This window comes from Sinocyclocheilus rhinocerous, unplaced genomic scaffold (assembly GCF_001515625.1).
Source record: "Sinocyclocheilus rhinocerous isolate Xijiao unplaced genomic scaffold, SAMN03320098_v1.1 scaffold582, whole genome shotgun sequence".
NCBI classification, from domain to species: domain Eukaryota; kingdom Metazoa; phylum Chordata; class Actinopteri; order Cypriniformes; family Cyprinidae; genus Sinocyclocheilus; species Sinocyclocheilus rhinocerous.
In genome coordinates, this window is record NW_015625397.1 from 140,862 (window position 1) to 145,985 (window position 5,124).

At 38.1% G+C, this 5,124-nt stretch overlaps 1 long non-coding RNA gene across 1 annotated transcript in view; it reads left to right on the forward strand.

Annotated features, from left to right (window-relative positions):
- The window catches only part of LOC107750132 (uncharacterized), a 1,722-nt gene extending 633 nt beyond the window's left edge, over positions 1 to 1,089 (forward strand). The window contains exon 2 of the long non-coding RNA XR_001641120.1: positions 1,040 to 1,089. This is a non-coding gene — a long non-coding RNA (uncharacterized LOC107750132). The remainder of the gene's footprint in view (positions 1 to 1,039) is intronic.
- The last annotated feature ends 4,035 nt before the right edge of the window (positions 1,090 to 5,124 follow it).

Genomic DNA, 5,124 nt, shown 5'->3' on the forward strand with positions numbered 1-5,124 from the left:
CCTAATAGTCTACTCTGAAAGTTAGTAGACATGTGGATGCAGATTAATGAGAATTAGTTGACATGTAGTTACAAAGTTACTTATAGTTAGTAGAATGTCTAAAGTGGACTATCGAAATAAAGTGTAACCGAAAAAGATTCTGAATCATGTGAGGAATTTATTTTTACTTGAGTAAATTTTGAATGTTGAACACGCATTTAGCGTTCACACACAGTAAATTTTGCAGTGTTAAATTAACTCTATAAGAGTTGAATTTAACACTCGGCCCGAGTGTATTTGGTCCCACTCAGAATTGGTGATAAATTGACTCTTGTCATAGTGTTACATTTTCAGTTAAATTAACTCTATTTGGAGTAAAAAAAAGTAACACTGCTCAACACTGAATAGTGTTACCAGAGTTTAACACTAGGGGAAATTAACTCTGTTCTGTGTTACCACAATTTAACTCTGCAGGAAAATTTACTCTGATTAGTGTTAATATTTCACTTATGTAGAGTTCATTTACATTTATAATAGTGAAAAATTATCTAATTTTAAAACCCAATTGGTGTTTTAAAAACAGAATAGAAAACAAGATCAACGACGTCACATTTAAAACATTTATTAAAAAATGTTGTCAGGCTCAAGAAACATACACATACATGCACAAAAATACATCACGTCTGCATGAAATGACAATACATCATTATATTCAGTACAGAACCTGTTGAACCTACTAGCTAAGCAGCCTTGCTCTAACCTCAGCGATACAAGGACCTTCACTTTGCCAACATCTTTGTTGTACACAGTGGTCTGAATGAAAGTGTACATCTTGTGTAGAATAATGTTATAAGTGGTGCCAAAAACAAAGTGTGCCTTATAAGAAGTTTGTTCACCAAAAAATAGAATTCTCGTTAATTACTCACCCTTATGTCATTCCAAACCTATAACACTTTTGTTCATTTTCGGAACACAAATGAAGATATTTTTAATGAAATCTGGCAGACTTTTATCTTTTCATTGACAGCCTATACAACTTCAACTTTCAAGACCCAGAAAGGTGTTAAAGACATCATTAAATTAACCCGTGTGACTCTGGTGATTTAACTTCAGTTTTATTAAGCAACACGAGTGCTTTGTTTGCGCAAAGAAAAATAAAAAAAATACACTTTATGAAAATATTAATCTCTGACAAGCGTACACGAGAGCACGACAACGGATGAATGTTTTGTTGAAATGAAAGCAGACGTTGTGTGAATGCATGCATAAAATTGAGGTTAAACCAGTGGAGTCACATGGATTACTTTAATGAATGTCATTACTACCTTTCTGTGCCTTGAATGTGCTAGTTGCGTGGACTGTCAATGTAGGGACAGAAATCTCTCAGATTTCATTAAAATATCTTCATTGGTGTTTTGAAGATGAACGAAAGTCTTACAGGTTTGGAACGACATGAGGGTGAGTAAATGTTGACCCCATTAAACAGTTTGTCAAAAGCATCAAGAGAAGAGACTGACTTGCATGGAATGGCATGCTGATCAAAACTGAAGTACTGGTGAACTGAATAATTCTTCCCAGAGCCAGGAGACAGGGCTGAGCACTTCCAGCAATGCCTTGAAGATGCTCCTCAATGCTTGTTCCACTCTGGAAACCCCCCCCCCCAAGAAAATCGCAGAGGACTATCACTGATATGTTAAATAAAAAAAAACTTCAAAAAAATAATAACAAAAATAATAAATAAAAACAAACCTTCTAGAAGATATCTCTACTTGAGACGTAGACACCTTTCCTGGTCTCTTCTGGCCTTGACAAGACACAAACAACAAACATTTTAAGATCATCAACACTGCTTAAAGAATGCTATATGAAGTTAATCCTTAGTCACAGTTAATGCAACTCAGTAGCTTCAAAACTGCTGTGAAAAGTGGCACAATGACATTTCTCTTTTCATTTTGTACCTTCAAATTATATTCCTCGTTAGAAATGCCTCTCTGTATAGTTTTGATTCTCCATAGCAAGTATCCGGTGGCACTCTTACCAACATCATAGTAATGCTCCTTAGAAAGACAAAAATACAGAAAAAGGAGAAGAAAAAGTGTTTTAAAATCACTTTTGTTCATTTTCGGAACACAAATAAAGATATTTTTAATGAAATCTGACAGACTTTTATCCTTTCATTGACAGCCTATACAACTAAAACTTTCAAGGCCCAGAAAGGTGTTAAAGACATCATTAAATTAACCTGTGTGACTCTGGTGATTTAACTTCAGTTTTATTAAGCAACACGAGTGCTTTGTTTGTGCAAAGAAAAATAAAAAAAATACACTTTATGAAAATATTAATCTCTGACAAGCGTACACGAGAGCACGACGACGGATTAATGTTTTGTTGAAATGAAAACAGATGTTGTGTGAACGCATGCATAAAATTGAGGTTAAACCAGTGGAGTCACATGGGTTACTTTAATGAATGTCATTACTACCTTTCTGAGCCTTGAATGTGCTAGTTGCGTGGACTGTCAGTGTAGGGAGAGAAATCTCTCAGATTTCATTCAAAAGATCTTATTGGTGTTTTGAAGATTAACAAAAGTCTTGTCAATTATTCCGCTTATACTACGGTTACCACACCTCAAGACATCGATCAGATGATATATTTAAAGGGATTCGTCCGGTTTTTGTACTTAAATCGCTATTGTGAGTAGAGTTAATTCTTCCGCATCTCATCTAACGCCTCTTTTGCTAGTTCCAAAAATGTCATTTTAAAGCTGGTAATGGAGGCTTGAGCCGTTGACAGCATTCTAATGCAGTTATTAATGAAGTTATTAGATGGAGAGCGAGAGAGACAGAGACACACAGAGAAAGAGAAAGAAAGAGAGAGAGAGAGACAGCTTATCTGAATTAGGCTACCTCTGTGCATCCCTCAACAGTGTTCCGCAGCAGCGTCTCTAAACAGCGCTGTTATTACCACGCTAGTGAGAAATGTCATGTTTAGCCTTTAAGTTGCTACACTATATAGGCTAACTGATAAAATCGTCAGCGCAGCGCTGACAACACCTTTTTGTGCAAACTGCGTGATCGTAGTGTGCATGTGCGAGCACGTGTGATTGCAGTAATTCCTGCGTGCTGTATAGGTACTGTATGCTAATTTCCGTTATTACAGTTAACTATGCGAAGTGATATGGAACTGTAATGCGGTCAAGAGAGCTGCCTGGAACTACGTTCGCCGTGCGTTTCCCTGAAAATAATTGCACACCTCAGAACGTTCGTCAGCCAATCAGATTCAAGCATTCAACGGCCCCGTAGTATAAAAAAGATATTTTTAATGAAATCTGGCAGACTTTTATCCTTTCATTGACAGCCTATACAACTACAACTTTCAAGGCCCAGAAAGGAGTTAAAGACATCATTAAATAAACCCGTGTGACTCTGGTGATTTAACTTCAGTTTTATTAAGCAACACGAGTGCTTTGTTTGCGCAAAGAAAAAAATAATAATTTACCACTTTATGAAAATATTAATCCCTGACAAGCATACATGAGAGCACGACGACGGATGAGTGTTTTGTTGAAATGAAAGCAGACGTTGTGTGAATGCATGCATAAAATTGAGGTTAAACCAGTGGAGTCACATGGATTACTTTAATGAATGTCATTACTACCTTTCTGTGCCTTGAATGTGCTAGTTGCGTGGACTGTCAGTGTAGGGAGAGAAATCTCTCAGATTTCTTTAAAATATCTTCATTGGTGTTTTGAAGATGAACGAAAGTCTTACAGGTTTGGAACGACATGAGGGTGAGTAAATGATGACAGAATTTTCATTTTTTGGGTAAATTAAGCCCATTAAACAGTTTGTCAAAGGCATCAAGAGAAGAGACTGACTTGCATGGAATGGCATGCTGATCAAAACTGAAGTACTGGTGAACTGAATAATTCTTCCCAGAGCCAGGAGACAGGGCTGAGCACTTCCAGCAATGCCTTGAAGATGCTCCTCAATGCTTGTTCCACTCTGGAAAAAACCCCCCAAGAAAATCGCAGAGGACTATCACTGATATGTTAAATAAAAAAAAACTTCAAAAAAATAATAACAAAAATAATAAATAAAAACAAACCTTCTAGAAGATATCTCTACTTGAGACGTAGACACCTTTCCTGGTCTCTTCTGGCCTTGACAAGACACAAACAACAAACATTGCACACCTCAGAACATTCGTCAGCCAATCAGATTCAAGCATTCAGTGGCCCCGTAGTATATATATGACTACCATGTAATAGCTTTTGTGTGACATACAGCCTTCGGCGTGCTTTGCCTCACTCTAATGAGAGGCCAACACAGGCCTCCAGCTTCTTCCGTAACACCACGTTTTCCTCGTGGCATAACAGGACTTAGCCCGTGGTCTCGCACAAGATCCTTTGGGTTGTAACACACTAAGATGCGACTGGCCCTCTGCCTGCTTGATTCCAGAATTCCCCAGATGAAGGTATTTTTGTGTCTGTGAGGATGACAAGGTGCCTGTGCCTCGGGTGAAACCGGGGCTCTGTCTCAAAGCTAGGCAGACTAACGAGTCATTAGGAGACAAATCAAAGGCAAAGGCATCAAAAGGCAATCACCGCCATATGTGTAAAATGTAGGTCAGCGCTCCAGCTATAACATCTACACTGCAACAATGCATTTTAGCAAGAAAATAGCATTTTAAATACTGCAGGGTGTTTTCTGTGTTTAGTTTGCTTTGCTTTTTGTTTTATTTTTTTCTGTCTTTTTTTCCTTTTCTTTTTTATCTTGTGTTCAAAGAGGTTGGGAAATATGATATGTGGTGTGATTTGTTAAAGTCTATGGGCCCTATCATACACCCGGCGCAATGCGACGCCAGGCAATGCGACGCAAGTGTTTTTTGCTAGTTTCAGACCGACGCAGTTGTCATTTTCACGTCCTGCGCCACGTTGTTTAAATAGAAAATGCATTTGCGCCCATTTGTGCGCCCATGGGCGTGCTGGTCTGAAAATGAGGTGTGTTCAGGCGCATTGCTGGCGCGTTACTATTTTGAGGCAACTGAAATAGACTGACTTTAGACCAGGTTTTTGTTGGTCAATGGTGCACTAGTTTTTTTGTTATTTAAAGAGCGCGTTAGTATAGGCGGGTCCACAGCGCG